The sequence below is a fragment of the Ambystoma mexicanum genome, chromosome 5p, assembly GCF_040938575.1.
Source record: "Ambystoma mexicanum isolate Mex_15411 chromosome 5p, UKY_AmexF1_1, whole genome shotgun sequence".
In the NCBI taxonomy this organism is placed as follows: Eukaryota; Metazoa; Chordata; class Amphibia; order Caudata; family Ambystomatidae; genus Ambystoma; species Ambystoma mexicanum.
The window spans coordinates 481,249,023-481,267,136 of NC_090930.1; positions in this window are offsets into that span (position 1 = coordinate 481,249,023).

An 18,114-nucleotide genomic window follows, 5' to 3' on the forward strand; every position below is an offset into this window, starting at 1 on the left:
ATGGAGCAAATACAATCGTCTCCTGGTCCAAAAAAGTTGGGCCTAACAGTAAGTCTTGATGAAATCCATACCTCTGATGCCAGCCCTTTCCTTAATCGATCAGCACTGCTGAGACTTTGGTCTGCCATGCCATGGCCAACATCCATTACTAACAATTACATCACACAGATCAAATTGCCTTAATGTGGTAGTGCAACAAACTGAGCATTGATTTGATTTACAACCACAGTTACGGTGTCCCTATTGTTTGCTAATGCCCAGGCACTGCTACACTTAGGGCTTAAACTAATAGTATGTTAAGTTTGATCACTGCCTATATAAATCTGCAACACAGTAGGTGATAAATTAAAACAGAGGAAGGTAGCTGGCCCGTCAGGGGAAAGTTGGCCCAGATTATCACATGCTATGCCAGAGTCTACATAGGAAAATTGGGGTGGAGCATTGAAATACAGAGCCTTGACTTGGGAACCGATGAAGAATAAAGACATGTATCTACATAAGGATCTGTCAACCAATTGACTGTTGAGCCTAGCAAGTTGGAACACACAAGGGCACAGTCATATATTAAACACTGCCGGCTCCTTGACACAGTTAAAATCTTTTGATATGTTTATGCTACACGAGACTTGGCTAGACTGTCCCCTGCTAGTAGAGGGCTTCCATATCTATCAAGAACAGGCCAGTAAGGTAAAAGAGGCAGACCACAGGGAGGTCTAGTAATAGGTGTGGGTCATAAGTTTCGGTCTAAGAGCCGATTCAGCAAATGGCAGCCTCATGGTGGTGGTGGTAGACCAGGAGGCCTGCCCCCCGACTTGGAAGATGCTGCTTATAAATGTTTATGCACCCCAGGAGAAAAAGGTATAGAGGAAATTCAAAATAACATTGAAAATATCTTGCTAACATCTCAGGGTGCAGGTGGGACACAATTGATAATTGTGGGTGGCGGCCTTAACTCTAGATGTATTGATAATAACCGCTGTGCGACCTATGACAACGTCTCCCAGAGTAGTGCTATGCAACAATGTCCGGGTGATTCTAAAGGAGCGAGATGGGTTTCATTTCTTAGCCTGTGGGAGATGTGGATGTTGAATGGAAGAACGGTTGGGGACATTCCGGGAGCATATACCTGGAAGGGGAATAATTGTGTCGCCACACTGGACTATTTGTTCGGCAATAATGCCTGCCTACAGAAGGTAGAAAAACTCACTGTGATACCTACAGAACATAGTGATCATAACATATTGGTGCTCGAAATTAATATACAAACCCAGGTGGGGAGGCCGAGTGGATGTAAGAACATCAATGTAAACCACGCAGGCAATGCAGTACGATGGACCGAAAATAATTTAGTAAAGACTGATTTTATACTGATGGATTCAATTGGGGCTGACATGGAAATGCGGAAAAATATGAATCCTGATGAGATAGAAGGCTGGATCTATACATTTACCAGAAGGTTAGGTGCTATTAAAAACACAGGGCTGGCTGTCAGCAGTAAAACCATCTACAGATTTGATAGGACCATCAGAGATGCTAAGCGAGCCATGCGCAAAGAGCTGCGGAAGCTGCGCGTTAAGGGAATAGCTCGCTTGGAAAAAGTTTCACACAACAGAGAAATTAGGAGGAACTATCAAACTTGGCTTAAACAATGGAGAGTTTCCATCCTCAGTGAAAACTGGCAACATATGATAAAGCCGCTACGTAGCAACTGCCCCGGGACAATATGGGCAAAGTTGGCGAAAGCCAAGGAGGAAGTGAGAAAACACACGATAAATTCCATACAGAAAATAGCATGGAAGTTGTATCTAGAGGACAGGACTGGTGACCAGCCTCGGAACCCCAGCCCAGAATATATGACTGGGGGATGGCCCCTGTTTTTTAGTATAGAAATGGTCAAAAGTGTTATTCTCAATCTTAAAAACTAAAGAGCCCTGGGGCCAAATGGTTTAGCCAATATAGTCCTAAAGAGAAATCCTGAGCAGTCGGCTAAGATACTAAGTTTACTGTTCAAGAAGGTTTGTCTCTCCCAGACTGTCCCTAAGTCATGTCCACATGCTGTACTTCTACCGGTCTATAAAAAGGGAGATCGAATGCTACCGGAGAACTACAGACTGCTGTCGGTGCTAGATGTGACAGGAAAAATATTCTCGACTTTTGTTTGGGAGCCATAGAGACATGGGTTGAAGAATCAAAGATTCTACATTTCACACAGACGTGTTTTCATGCTGGATCCAGCATGACCCATATTAAGAGGGACATTGGCGACTGGGGGGTGGACTTTATATGCAATCTTGGTGGACTTCAGGGCAGCGTTCGACGGAGTAGATCGAATGAGACTCTGGGGGAAACTTAGCAAATGGGGATGTCCCCCCTGGCTTATTAACATCTTGAAGGGTCTCCATCAGCATACACAGGCAGGGGTACGTCTTGCAGAAGACAGCATGGTAACTTCTATGGTAGAGTTATGAAAGGTGGTGAAACAGGGATGTACCCTGGCCCCCCTGTTATACAATATATACATGGCAGACCTGCCGGACTGGCTAGTACCAACGGTGGGGTACTGCCCAAAGTTAGAGGGATGCCACTTGCCATGCCTACTTTACACAGACAACCTTGTCCTGTAAAATTATACCTACTCTATTGCCATGTTTTTCGCATTGTGTAATTACGCGACGGAAAACAAATTAAAATTAAATATGGGGAACACCGAAGTTCTGGTGGTATCAGAAAAAAAGCAAAGAGCCCTATTTTCACCACCCCTTTGGGAAAGGTAGAATATGTGGCTTCTTACCCTTATCTGGGCCCTGAAATGAGTAGTACCCAAAACATAAATGTATGTGGTGGAAGCCAAGAAGATTAAAGCCTTAAGGATGACTCGGTTGAGATTACATTTTGCGAGAGATTCAACTGGGTTTTCCTTTGATGGCATTATAATATTATAATATATTATATATAATATTATATAAGCAATGCTTTTGCCCCATGGTGTTGTATGGTGTCATATGATTTGGAGGCTCTGGCAATGAGGGACCTGTCTTGGCTGGACATAGTGGAAGGGCTTTTCTGGACACAGATTTTGAGACTCAAAGCCACCACACCAGTTCATTATATTAAATGAGATCTGCTGATGAGGCAAGGTCTCCTACATATGAACATGCATGCTAATCCTAAATGCCAATTAATGTGCCTATTGCTGATGCCTGGCTGTAGCAAATACAGCTTTGAGGGGTTGTTTATGAACCTATTTAAGCTCATAGGATGGTGCTCAGATTATTCAAGGGGGACCGCCTATGAAACCTTAAAATGTGTCTTTTCAAGGAAAATTAAAATGTGGGATTGGTTTAGCAATTATACCCATTTGAGGGCACTGCGTAGCCATACATATGTGGCAGGAGTAATACATAATTATCTTCAGCCACAACAGTATCTCAGGCAATGCCCAGGTTTGACAGTACGGTCTTTTAGACTGAAACTGTGCATCAATCAACTGCCAATTCTGGTGCTGATTGGTGCACAGCTAGGGCTTCCCCTAAGTGAAAGGAATTGCTGTATATGGAGGAACCTTGATAAAATAGAGACTCCAAGGCATATCTTGACGGAATGTGCTGTTTTGGGCAGTGAATATATGACAACATTAGGTCATCTGGTCCATGAATATGATTCTATTAAAAGTGACGATTTTTCAATTTATTGTCTGAATACAGACAGTCAAAGAGTTCACATTGCCCTGTACCGGCTATGGGTATAATTACAAAGTGCTTACCGGAAGTGTGTTTGGGGGCATATCCTGAGGTGCCTATAATAGACAAGCTTTCTTCTTCTGATAATTAAGACTAGGACGTTGCTGTTGTTGTTTTTTTTAATTGATTTTAATGTTTTATGTGCAATGGGATTTAGTATAGTGTAGGTCTTAAAAGAAATGAGAAATGATAGATGGAATCTTATAAATTGTAACAAATTTGAATTGTGTCATTTAAATAACGATTTGTTATGATTATAATTGTTGTAAGATTATGTATAAGTGATTATTTTAAATAATAAATAATAATAATAAATTAATTAATTAATCTTACTATCAGAGACCAGTCTTTAAGCGCCGGACCAGGATTCAATCATTGTTCCTCCTTGTTGTCTTGTTCAGTGTTGTCTTGCTTCAGAATGATACAGAATGGTCCTTAATAGCTAATGAAAAAGACTATTAACATTTGTTTTACATTTGAGTCAGCAGAGAGTGACAAAAGACGGCATTGTTGAACAGAGATAGGCCATTGAAATAGCAAAAGGGATTCAGTGTAATGGTATTGTGAAGGACTGAATCAATGAAATAGTGAGAAATATTTGAAGTAAAGTTGTTTTATGTATGTACATATTTTTCGAGCATAAAACAAGAAAACTGGATAACTAACAGACTAATTAAGGGAATGAAGTAGGTTACTGGTGAGGGACTTTTTTGTTGACACCAAGCAATACCTCGCAACCAATTTTGAGTTGATATTAAGAGTTATTACATATTTGAATTTTGAGGAGTCGTTGCGTCGATGTAAGCTGCTACGGAGACATAGAGACCCTCTACGCCGTTTGTTAATAATAGTATTATTTGGATGAGCTTACAAATGTCGATGCGTCGCAGGACGAAGAAAAGACATTGGGCCTCATTATGAGTTTGGCGGCAGCCATGGAGCTATTAGCTCCATGGCTGCCGCCAAACCGGGTTCCTTTACCGAGCTCCCACAATGAGGAATTACCGGGCCATTCCGAGTTCGGAGGGCCCGGTAATTCCTCCCTCTGGGAACCCGGGCCCGGACCTTCCCCATTCCCATCTGAGCCCCCATAGGGCTCAATGGGAATGACAGAGGGAGCTAACAACGGGCCGATTACGACCGGCCCGTTGTTAACTCCCTCTTCCCCTCGCGGGACCCGGTAACGACGCCTGGTTCTTTCATGGCTCGTAATTTCATGGGACGGGTTTAACGGGTCCGCCTCCATTAGCGGAGCCCATTAACCCGTTCCGCGAAAGTTATAATGAGGCCCATCTTCATAGAATAAGATTTTAATTGCTTTTCTTTTTATTTGAGAAATTTAAACATTATAGCATTCATTGATTGCAGATTTTAAACATTGTAGCCTTTAGGATGACACGTGTTTTGGCAAATTTATATTGCCTTTTTCAAATCCAGGCCTTGCTCACTTGCGTGAATAACAGCGTAATGCAATAGAAGAAGCAAGTCATGGGTTTAATCCCACCTCACGCGAATACGTCCTCCATGTACCAAGTAGTCCGTGTTCAATGTAGAAAGGCCTGGATTTGAAAAAGGCAATATAAATTTGCCGAAACACGTGTCATCCTAAAGGCTACAATGTTTAAAATCTGCAATCCATGATGGCTATAATGTTTAAATTTCTCAAATATAAAGAAAAGCAATTCAAATCTTATTCTAAGAGGATGTCTTTTCTTTGTCTTCCGGCGCATCCACATTTGTAAGCTCATCCAAATAATACTAATTAAGTGAATGTACAGTAATGTGATAGTCCAGTAAAGTGTTCAGTTCTGATGTCTGTTTATTGTGTGTGATACAAAGTTGCATGTATCAGAGCCTTATTTAAAGGTACTCTTTTCATGCTTTTGATGACATGTAAGGGATTACGACTGAAATGTTAAAAATACAGCACCTTATTTACAAAGCGTTTTTTGTGGGATTGTGCCATTGTAAAACGCTTTTGTAAATCAGGCCCACTATGTGCTAATGAATATAATGACTATGAAAATAATGTTGGAATTGAATGAGATCAATTTGTAGATACTGTACTAATGTAATAGAAAGTAGGGGAAATGCATACGAATAGTATTTAACTAGCAGTGTGCGAACAAAATAAAGTGTATTATTTAGTGATGTTCAAGTTTCAATAAAAAATCGACCATCTCTAAATATTGCTTCAGAATGTTCATGTGAAGCAAGTCATGCAATGTTGCAATTATGAAATTGTTGCAAAGGATATTGTGATAATTATAAATTGTTCCAATGGTCTAAAGTATATGCTCTAATTCACAGTAACAAAAACAATACACTCACTTTTCTTTTATCTTGTAGGCAATCCTGTCCTGTAATAACAAGCAGCATATGTTGTTTGACGGCTATTTTATATAAACATTATGAAGAAAATATCAGATTGCAAAGCCGTCTTTGAACCATGCATGGTTGCTAGTGATGTATATGTTTCTATTTACTTTCACCATGTCGCAATTTCCATTTTCTATCACCTTGTAAGGGTGAAAGTTTAACTTGATCAATATATAAAATGTGATTCTTATGTTTGTTTTATTAGAATACCTTTCTAGCCAATGTCATACAAAGGGTAGGCATGCAATCATCATGAGTAATAGTTTACCATATTTAGCAACGTGGCCTTGGATAGCCTGGATTGTACTTCCTACGCAGAAGCCCTAACAACATACATTTTATTTGGTTTATAATGAATGTGGAGCAGCATTTCATACATGATTCAATATTACATGCTCTTAATGTCTAGTCCAAAAAGGTGTTCTTTACAGTTATGTAAATTGCCTTGCTTGCAAGTGATAGTACATGACTAATTGTACCATACTAAAAAATAACTGCTAGTTTTGGTGCTATACGCTGCTGTTGTTTCTTTAGAATGTTTGTACTATGTATGCCACACTCCCCTCACGTTGTGTTGCAGCCTACTTGTTCTGATTTTCTAGAAGTTTCCATTTTGGGAAAAAAACATGCTTAGCCAAACCCTTTTGAGATTAGTGGTTGTGTTACTTATTTTTTTAATTGTTGGAATGCCTTTGCAAGTTTAAAATATATACTCTTGCATTAAACTCTAATCCTTAAAAATGCATTAGTAGGGATATTTACAACTACTTATCTTATTAATTGGAAACATGAAAGTCGCTATGTCATATATGTAGTTGAAGTGGACCATCCAGCGTTCATATATATTTCTGAATTCTAAAAGTAGATGTTAGTGGTGCTGTGTTACATGACTAACTTAATATTTAATTCACAGTTATTCGGGTGTTTCAGATATATCAACAGTGTTTGCGCTGTTCCTGACGTAATGTTCAAAATATCTGAAAATGTTCCCCAATATTGTCTGTCACAGAAAGCACAAGTGGGAAGCACAGAAAGGTAAAACAAAAGTGGTGATGGCTGGAAAGTTTAGGATAAATCTTAATCTCTGGCATTGTCCTGGGCAACCCCCAGACCATAATTGTTCACCTGCCAAGCCATTACAAAAGGGGAAAGACAGTATGAAAATCAGGCTTCCTACCACCCCAAAAGGGGCAGTCCAGTCCAAACTGCTTGGTCACATACTTTCTTCATGAAACCACAAGCATCCCCAGACATGTTTCAGCCTCATCAGTGAGGAGTAGCTTGGGAATCTAGCCCCAACCAGCATGGAGCCCATGTCTGGACTTACCCGCCCTACTCAGGGTGACTCTAGAAACACAAAGGAGGTGATAGCTAGAAGGTTTAGAATGAATCTTTACCTCTGCCATTGCTCTGGGCAACCCTCAAGGCCATAATTTTTCACCTGCCAACCCATTACAACAGTGAAAAGACCATATGCAAATCAGGCTTGGCCCATCCCAAAAGGGCCAGTCCAGCCGAACCGCTTAGTCACATCCCTTCTGCACAAGACTGCAAGCATCCCGAGAAAAGTCTCAAACTAATTGGGCCTCATCAGTGAGGAGTAGCTTTGGTCTCTACGACGAGCAGGCACAGAACCCATTTCTGGGCATACCCATCCCACTGTGGGTGACTAAAGCAAAATAAAAGAGGTAAATGCTGGAAGGTTGAGAATTAATCTTAACCTCTGGCATTGCTGTGGGCTAGCCTCTAGACCATCGTTCTTCGTGTGCCAAGCAATTACAAAAGGGGAATGACCATATGCAAATCAGGTGTGGGCCCACCCCAAAAGGGGCAGTACAGCCCCCACTGCTTGATCATATCACATCTCAACCTTCCTTCCTCTACTCTACTCCTATGCAAATAATCCAGAACAAGACTGCAAGGCTTATCTTTGGCCTCAGGCCCAGTGACTGTATGTTTCCAGCCCTGAAATCTCTCCACTGGCTCCCAGTGGCTGTAAAGATCAAGTTCAAGACCCTCTGCATCGTCCACAAGGCTTTCTGGGGCCAGAGCCCACAATACATCCAACTCCCTCTTCCAAAATGCCTTCCTTTTCGAGCCCTTCACTCAGCTACCTCCAACTCTCTATGGGTCAGAAGATTCTACAGGCACAGGGTGGGGGTAGATCTCTCTCCTCCTCAGGTGCCACCCTCTGGAATGGCCTCCCTGCCCCTCTCAAACTTGAGCCGGACCACCTGAAGTTCTGGAAGCAGCTCAAGACCTTCCTTTTCTCCTTTGCTTTCAATCTTTCCTTTCCCCGCTGACCGCCTGTCTGCAACGCCAACTGGTTTCTGGTTACCCTGAGAGTATCATGGGTAACAGGGACCTCTATGATCAGTCTCCCCTGCCCTGCCTCTGGGCCTTCCAAACACTTAGGGCTGTAACTGTAACATCTGCAGTCCCCTGCCTCCTTGCACTTACCCAGAGCCAGCGCTGCCCTGACTGCCGTTACCCCGAGCAATGATGCAATGATTGCATTTCCTCCTTCCCTCTCCCCAACACTTCCCCTTCGCCCTTCCCCCTGCACTTGGCATTGTCACACTTGCACAATCTGAATGACACAAGGACTAGTAAGAGCGTGTATCTTGTCCGCCCTCTGTCTTCACTCCCTTGCCTTGTCACGCCTAGAAACACTTGTGTACAGGCACGTTATAAATGACTTATCATATCATATCCGTTCTGCATGAGACCACAAGCATCCTATATCAAGATCACAAGAATTACCCCTCCAACCTCCTCAAGCCTGTCTCCAACCTTTACAACATCTCTTTTTCCAGATCATAACACTTCTTCCAATACTCTCCTATTAGTGTTCCTCTCAATAGACTACTCACCCACCAGTCTCCTTTCTGTAGCTCCTTCTTGAACACCATATATTGTTTGACTGAGCAAGCTGGCTTTTATATTTGTGTCTCCCATTGGGTGGTGCTTATCGAATGTATTGCACCTGTGGGGTGTGGGCTGCTCTGTGATTTGACCATGTGCCTTTGGTCGGTGGGCTGAAATGCGGTTGGCCTGAGCTTATATCATCAATTGCCAACATCTCGGAAAACTGCCCTAAACATATGTGATGTTTCATTCCTTTCTCTTTGGAGTTCTGTTGACATTGCCTACTTTGAACTGGGTCCCTCTGTATCCACTGCATATAAATTATAAGTCAGAAAAGCCTTTAGTAAGTATAGAAATATGTTTGATATGAGTGCAACCTTTTCATTATGAAGAAATGGCAACTTTCTAAACTCTAATGCTAGTGAGAGTGAGAGAAAGGTGTTTGTTTAGTCCCTCCTGCCGGGAACGGGTGTACGTTTCTTTTCACCTTGTTCACGTTTTGAGTGTAACATTGTATCTGTGGCACCCCCACATTCTGTGCTCATCTAACCATGTTCTGAAACGTTTCTTACGGCAGCAGTGCTGAACGAAGAAATGTATTTGTACAGTTTCCAGTAATTTCTGAATGATGCAGCTTTGTTCCCTAAATGGGGACTGTATACATTCCCATGCTGGTTGTTTGGCTTTGGCTAGGGAGGTGTAAGGGCTTTCTTTGAGTACCTATACTAGGAACTAGGAACAGAGATAGTCTCAAGGGGCCTCATTACGAGTTTGGCGGCAGCCATGGAGCTATTAGCTCCATGGCTGCCGCCAAACCAGGCTCCTTTAGCGGGTTCCCAGGATGGGGAATTACTGGGCCATTTCGAGTTCGGAGGGCCCGGTAATTCCTCCCTCTGGGAACCCGGGCCCGGACCTCCCCCATTCCCATCTGAGCCCACATAGGGCTCAATGGGAATGGGAGAGGGAGCTAACAACGGGCCGATTACGACCGGCCCGTTGTTAGTTCCCTCTTCCCCTTGCGGACCCGGTAACGACGCCTGGTTTTACCAGATGTCCTTACCGGGTCCCGCGAGGGGACCTCGTAATTTCGCAGAACGGGTTTAACGGGTCCGCCACCATTAGCGGAGCCCGTTAACCCGTTCCGCAAAAGTTGTAATGAGGCCCAAGGTATTGACCCTCATTGCATGTGTTCCTTGGTGTTAGGGTGTGTCCCTTGATTGCCCCCTGCCTTAGCACGGGGATCCAGTGAGAGGGATTTTAGGATCCCTGAATACCTCTTCTGGGTAAAGTATCCACTAGTCTGGAGCAGGAGACTGCCACTTTCACAAAGATGTCTACATTGCCCAGTTCATATTTTACTAACTATGTATTTATTTAATCTGATCTGATTAAAATAAACCAATAGAATAAGCAAACAATAATAAAAGATAAAAACACTAATAACTAAAATTAAGAAAATATGACATTGCAAGTGAAACAAATACATTCCTTGACCAGAATAAAATTCAATTTTCTTAAAATGTCCTCCATGAAAATTAACAACATAGAATATAATGCAAAAATTAATGTACAATCATTCGCTAGACAAAATAAAAGAAGAAAGCTGTCCTGCAATTCAATTCCACATCAGTTACACACTAGAGAGAAGCCAATTGTAGATAGATACATTAGGCTGCACATCAACTCATCTTTCGACGGATGTTACATTTCTCATCTGTAAAGCAGACTCTGCAGTCATTGAGTTGTCTATACAGGTAGTTACAATGATGAGCATATGAAGCTTTTCATTTGAACTATTCTTCAAATGTGAATGTCACTTTCATGTTTTTTAAGCACGAGAAACGACTTCACAAAGCGCATAAAAGGTCCTATGCTGCTTAACATTGAAACCTGAATGATGATGATCAGCATTTCCATGCAGAGATATCCTCTGCCTGTCATTTTCAATGAGGAGAACGGTGAGCAGAAATGGCATATTTCATTACACAAACTATTTCTGTAAACCATACTACAATGACTATTTTTTACTTGATCAAATTTAACTGCACAGACATATTAGCTGCACTGAGGTACGCCACCCGGGACACAAACACTGCCTCCAAAATGTCCCCTCAATTTTTCAATGTTCATCTTCCATATAGGGCGACACGTCCGTAAGCCAAAAAGAAGAGCAGGCACTCCTTTCCCAGGCTAATTATTTTGGTTTTATAGTATTCCATGGAGAAAGTATCAAATTGTAAGGCATGGCACGGGAATTCCTAATACTCTGCTTTCGGTATCAAACAGCTGCAAGATTGCAACGTGAGAAAAAACTACTATGCTCACAATCATGGCGTTAATGCACGTACCCCTTCCCCAAGTGTCCACTAATCCTTATCAATGGCTCTCTTGAAAGTCTCATCAAATCCACTAGTTTTCCTCTTTTCCTGCCACTTCTACATTCCGTAGGTTAAGTATGGTCCTTACCTTTCTGTGTATGGCATTAGTTTGAGTTGTCCATGGTGGGATGGACCTTTTAGCTGATGTCAGCAGAACTGTTCATGCTGGGGAGGAATCACTTTGGGCTTTGTGCACAGTGGTGTTGCTGGGGTGGGCCTGTGTTGTTTATTAGTTATATTGCTGTTCTCAATTCTCAAACAGGAATATGAAAAGGAACTAAGCCAGAGAACGAAGAATTGATTACCCCTCTCTACATAGGAGTCTGGAGGTCAAAGAGTGAAGTGGTTTGACAACATAATTAGTGTTTAAAACACATTATGACAATGCTTCAACATGTATAGAGTTTACCTCTATCACAGGTGGTAAGCTGCCACATCAACAAACAGAAAATATAAGACGGAATGACTGAACATATTATTTTAATAGTTGGTAAAAATTACAGAATGTAAAAATCAACGATTTAAAGACTAGTGCCTGCATTCTATGGTGTTTTAGGGGCTCCAAGCTCTTTGGGGTTTGTTGGTTCATCAGTTGGAGCCTGGATCCTATGACTATAGCAACAGACACATTTCACAGGTACCCTTAAATCCTATGAGTTAATCTGACTTGATTGGCTTGTGCTGGTGTTCTTGGGTGACTGGGATCCCTCTTGGCATCTGTGGTGGTAGTAGTTAGTAGATTTGTTTTCTGAATGGTCAAAGTCATTGGGCCTCATTACGAGGTTGGAGGTAGCCATGGCGCTATTAGCGCCTTGGCTGCCTCCAAACTCGTTCCGACTCCGCCCTGGTGAATGGAGCAATTACCGGTCCATTCCAAGGTTGGCGGGGCCGGTAATTCCCCATTCACCAGGGTCATTCCCCATTGAGCCCCCATAGGGCTCAATGGGAATGGGGAAGGCGCTAATAACGGTACCGCAAATTGCGGTACCGTTATTAGCTCCAGAGTCCCTTTGCGGGTCCCGTCCTTAACGCCTGGAAAAACCAGGCATTAAGGGAGTACCCGCAAAAGGAACTCGTAGTAGGGTGGTAAGGGATTACCGGCACTGCCACCTTGTAATGAGGCCCATTTTCTTATCACACCATTAACGTAAACTGTTCTGCTACTTCTGTGAACCATTACTTGCTGAACTCTTTTCCAGTAAGTGAGCATGGGGGATTTCATTCAGAATGGGCTTTATTACAAGTTTATTAGGTACCACCAAAGGGATTTAACCTTACCGCCACTTGGTCTGGTGGAAACACTACTGGATTACAAGTGGTGGTATGGCTGTGTTAGTCCCCATTTATGAAGTCCACAGGACTCCATGGGAATTTCAGTGGAATTACCACTGGTGGTAATTCCGCTGGCAGACATTCTGCTGAAATGGGCATTCTTTGGTGGTAAGGTGGTGGAATTTCCTCCACCCTACCTCCAAACCCATAGTTTTGTGGTGTGGAAATGTGGCAGTAATGGAGTGGTACCACTGCATTACCACCATTTCTGGCCTTACCACCAAAATCATAATGAGGCCCATGGATGTTCCTTCTTGTCTGAATAATGCACATGTTTCTGTATTTCAGTGTTTGCAACAGTATGAACATTTGACAGCTAACTTAAAAGCAGCTTCTGGGGATTTGCCTATATCCTTTTGTAAACCCTTTTCCCTAATGTCATCCCCAATATTAGATAGGTAGGTGAAATGGGCTATGACTGAGGCTGGAGAGGACATGGATATGTTTGGGGTCCATTTTGTCAGGGGTCTAATGGGCAGGAGCTTGATTGGAATAGATTCTCAAGGTGGCTGATTGAGTTAATGTCTCAAGCTTTTATACACGTTATTGTAAGCCTTTTGTCCATACTTCAGCAGTGGTGCTTCCAATACTTTGATGTGTGCATGATAGGAGCCTATGTGCATGCCTTAGTCCTAGTAGAATACAACCAACAGTTGTGTGATTCTATTGATAGAATGGAGGTAAGTATTATCCCCCCTCATGGTCCCTGCCGTAACACTTCTTTTGCTGGTTTTGTTGAGAAGCTTGTCTGGGATTCATCAGAAACCTTTTTCTCAAGTTGTTGGTTCACCCTTGTGGTTCTTTGACACATCTAGGCCAGTAGCGGTTCCCCTGCATTACACAACATTCTCACGATGCTAGATTTTAGTTGGTATTTACACAAATACTCTGTTGCATGGCAAACTTCAACTTCTTCAGGAAAAGTGACAAGGTTCACCCATCTGAGTATATGTCCTCAATAAATTGAATACCTTTCCTAGCCCAGGAGGTCCAAATCCATGAACATCCCCAATTCTCATGTCAGGGTTAGTCTAAAGATATTTTCTTTAAAAATCACTATTAGTGCTAATTTTTACAAAGGCTTTTGGGTGAAGAATTTCCGCCCCCTCCATGCCCCAAACCTACTTTGAGGAGTTTGGCTTGCTCACTAAACTTGCTTGTACTATGTGATATGGGGCCCCTGCTAAAAACATGTCCAGGTCTAATTTTGGTTCTGTAATAATGTGTTCATCATCTACATGTTTATACCGGTATCCTTGACTATGTTCTAGTAAGTTTTGTACCGCAGTGGGCACACACAACACTATTTATTGGAAACTGAATAAGCCACACAATAACAGACCACCACATAGGCTTTCATAATTATAAGCTCAGGCACCTTTATACTCATTCAATTGAAAGGAAAAACCATGCAGCAGAGAAACATTGATGTTACTTGTTCATTGAACATATGCAATAAACAGGAAAAAACACTTTGCATTGGGGAAAAAAACAAATACTGTTTGTCAATCAGCACAACCTCAAATCCCCATCTAATACCTTGGCCATGTAAGAGATCTGACCTCAAGTGCCCTTTACCCCCGTCCTCAGATAAGATCAAAACAAATCAATAGATTCAACCAGAGAAAATAAATCAGAAAATGCAATTGCCCATGACAGTTTTCTTTAGCTTCTAAGAACTATTTAGTGTGATTCTGATCATGCATGCACCATAGATTGCCATCCCTTACCACTTCTCCCATGTATCCTATAAATAGATTGAGGATGAGATTGGCACTGGGACACACATTGGCATGCAGCTCAGTGGCTATAGAAGCAGTTGCCATTTAGGAATAAGGCCCACCTACTGTATACTTCTTGATCTTTTAGTCATTTATCAGGTTCGTCTGATGCTAGCAATAATGGAATCTCTTGCATAACATAACTATTCCCATAATAAATTCAGATCCATGACATTTCTGTGTTAATCAGGTACCTTGAAAAACAAGGAACTTACTTTTTTAGGTCAGTCTGACCTGGCCAAATCACCCCTTGCAAGAAATTCCATTTTCCTTGGACCTTGCTAATACTCACTTGCGACTGACACACAACCAGCCCTCCAGGCCTGCCTGCATTTTGGGCACCCCTTGTCAGCTGCTCCCACCTTCCAGCCCAAAATTCTTCAGGTTCGAAAGCCTGTTGCGTCGTCAGCTACTCAGATAACCTCCGCTCACAGTAGTCTTTGAATTCCCCAGCGAGATTTGACCTGATGCCCTTGTTCTCGGAGAGCACAGCAGCCTAGCTTTCTCACTCAATGTCACAGAAGCTCACAAACGCTTCCTGATAAGCCCCAAGTCTATTTCAAATTCGGAAATCAGACCCAGGATTTGCTAAAAGTCTAAGGATTGTTAAATCTCAACCTAGTTTCAGCTACACACCAGACAGCAAAACCCAGGCACGGACTAGGCAAATCACCCTCATGGAACCAGCAAACAGCAAAAAAAACAGACTCCCAACTTGCAGTTCCTTATACAGCCTTCCTCAGAACCCAGCCCAGGACCTATTGATCATATGGAAGCTGCACATTCGTACCCACCTATTTCCCGATGCCACTTCCTTTCATTTCCAACCCATCCTTGTATCACTAAAACCTTCAAGAAACTTCCAGTGCCTTCTAGAATATTCCCGTTCAGCCCTCTGGTGTTTGGATGGCATTCAGCATATCACCCGATATTATAACTTATTCTTCCTTCCCCTTTTCCTTTTCAGAACAATTAATGCTTATACTCAAGGCCCTTTCACCAGCTACACCCAGCACGGGTTCTGAAATTCACTTGCAAATGTAGTTGTGTTTTATTTTCTGAACACTGGCAGCCCACAGCTAGCATTTTTGTTCATGCACCTGCCATGATCCTAGTGCACATAGAGCCTATGGCCTGCAAATCTAGCCCCCACAATGATTCCCATATTAGCTTCTTTCAGTTCCTAATGCTACATTCATTCCATTACTCACAGCATGCTCTGCAATGTTAGCTTGCCAAGCATTAGTATTGTTGTTAAAGCCCACAGCACACACAATACATGACATGTGTTACAATGTTAGCATCATTTGTAACTGGTGCACACTGTCTCTGTTGAAATCAGTGGCACCTTAAAATTAGTGCACTGTTTATTTTACAGTTCACAGTCCATCCCTGCCTAATGCATAAGCTCATTTAAAATGGTAATATTCCAGTCAGAACTAGTTCTGTGAGATACTTACTCTGTGGGAACAACTTGTCAAAATGATTGCTTTAATAAATTATTTTTAAAAACATTGACTGGATAATGGCTATATGTGACCCTGTGCGCATGCGATAACGTCACTGTTGAAACGCCATTGCATTTGTATTATATTTTGCACTCCACTTCATTGAATAATAGTTAGATTTATATGGCCAGTTTTACACTGCTGAGCAATTTTTAGTTTTGATATGTTGGTCGTGTTGTAATCCTCAGGCTATCACCATGCGAAAATGGCTAAGATAAACTTTTTTTGCATTTTTGTATGTTGCATACTGTGGTTTTATTCTGTGTTTTGAATGTTTTACATTATGTTTTTATTAAAGTGTACTTGTATTTATGTGTTTTCCTTTTTGCTTTTAGATAAATGTATATTTGCATTCTGAAATAATACTTAACTTGACGGTATTATCAAATATCAAATAATGTGACCACTTTATAGATTGGTGTTCCCCATTGAGGTCATTCTATCTCACTTTGCCTGGAGCATGTCCCATCAAAGAACTTGGAACTGTTTGGAAGTGTCCCTCTTAGGTGGCAAGCAGTTCGTAGACCCCCTCGGTGAAGTAAGGAGTTTATCATGGACTTTGAGTCATTTAAAAAACAAAAATGAAACAATAATCTCTGCCATTATGCAGCTCCAGCCAAGGGATCCATGTAGCATTGGCCAGATATGTGCAAGCACAACCCTGCTTCCAGCTTTTAAATGGTGGCTTGGGTCCCTCTTGTCAGTGAAAGATGGTTGAGTGACAGTCACTCCATTATTGTGCACAGGTCTATGGAGCAGACAGGTGCTCATCATAGGACTTATTCTTTCTGATAGAGAACACGATATGCACCATAGGGTATCGATGTCTTTATTAAGTTAACTCAATATGACATCAGAGTTTTTGCTCAGGGCTTCTCTTGTGTTATTGCTATATTGAACACATCATGAATCCCATTGTCCAAACATAATTTGCAAAACAAAATAAGACATAGGCGATGGTGTTTGGGGATTGCACCCAAATTGTCTATTTTAATTAGATAAGCATATACCTGTCACAGTGCATCAGTAAAGAGACCAGGAAATCAACCCCCTGCAGTGGGTGTCTGCTTCTCATTTGTCTGCACAGGGGTGGCTCACTAATGTCACATATATTTGTATTGATGGTCCACTGCGCAAACCTTCGATTAACCCTTTGTATATTTGTTTATTTATTTATGTCGGTATTAGAGACATGGACCATTTGTAACATATCAATAAACCATACTTCAAATAGATGCCCCTCTCTTAAAGCTCATGTTCTTACACTCTCCTGTATAACCTAAACCTTTTAATTATGAGAAATAAGTAATAAAGAAACATTGCTATGATTATGATCAATACACACAACACACTTAAAACGTGAAAAGTATTGAATGAATAAGCATAAATCATATTCCTTGCCTCTATGTATACTCAAGATGCAGAGTAATCAACCTTCTACGATGTCATAGCCACCTTAGAAACAGCTACCTGCCTCACCAGGTCTTGCTAGGCAACCTCACAAATCTTGCTAGGCAACCTTCATAGAAGCACCTGCCCTATTAATACCGCAATACCTTTCTCCATGTAATATAAACAATGTATAAAACCTATCATTATCAATATCTATAGAAGGTATGGAGATGATGGCTGGAGAAGACTGGAGGCCTGGAGTGGTCTGCACAATCCACATTTTGAAAACCACTTATCAAATCGCCATGGTCTTTTTATCAAAAAGCAGGAAAATAGGAAAAAATGCTTCAAAAAAAGTCAAAGTCAATTGGGATCCAGCATGGTGCCAGCATCAGTCAATTACAAATAATAGATGTTCGGAGGTGGTGAGTTGTTTTGCCTTGGGTGGAAATGTAAAAGTATTCACCATGCAGCTCAGTCAAAAAGGAATAGTTCTGCTCAAAAGCCAGTAGCCAGAGTTCTTTGGGGACACAAATGCCTCAAAAAAGTGAAATCTGACAAATCAACTAATCAACCTTCCACAGCATTAGTCCTCCCTTATGCCTCACTCCCTCAAACCTCTTATAATCAATCACTTCCCTCAAACCAACTTCCTACTCCGACGCTATCATCTGAGTCTCAATCATTAAACAGCTGATGGACCCAGCTCCCAATGCACTCCTCAGCATCTGATTAA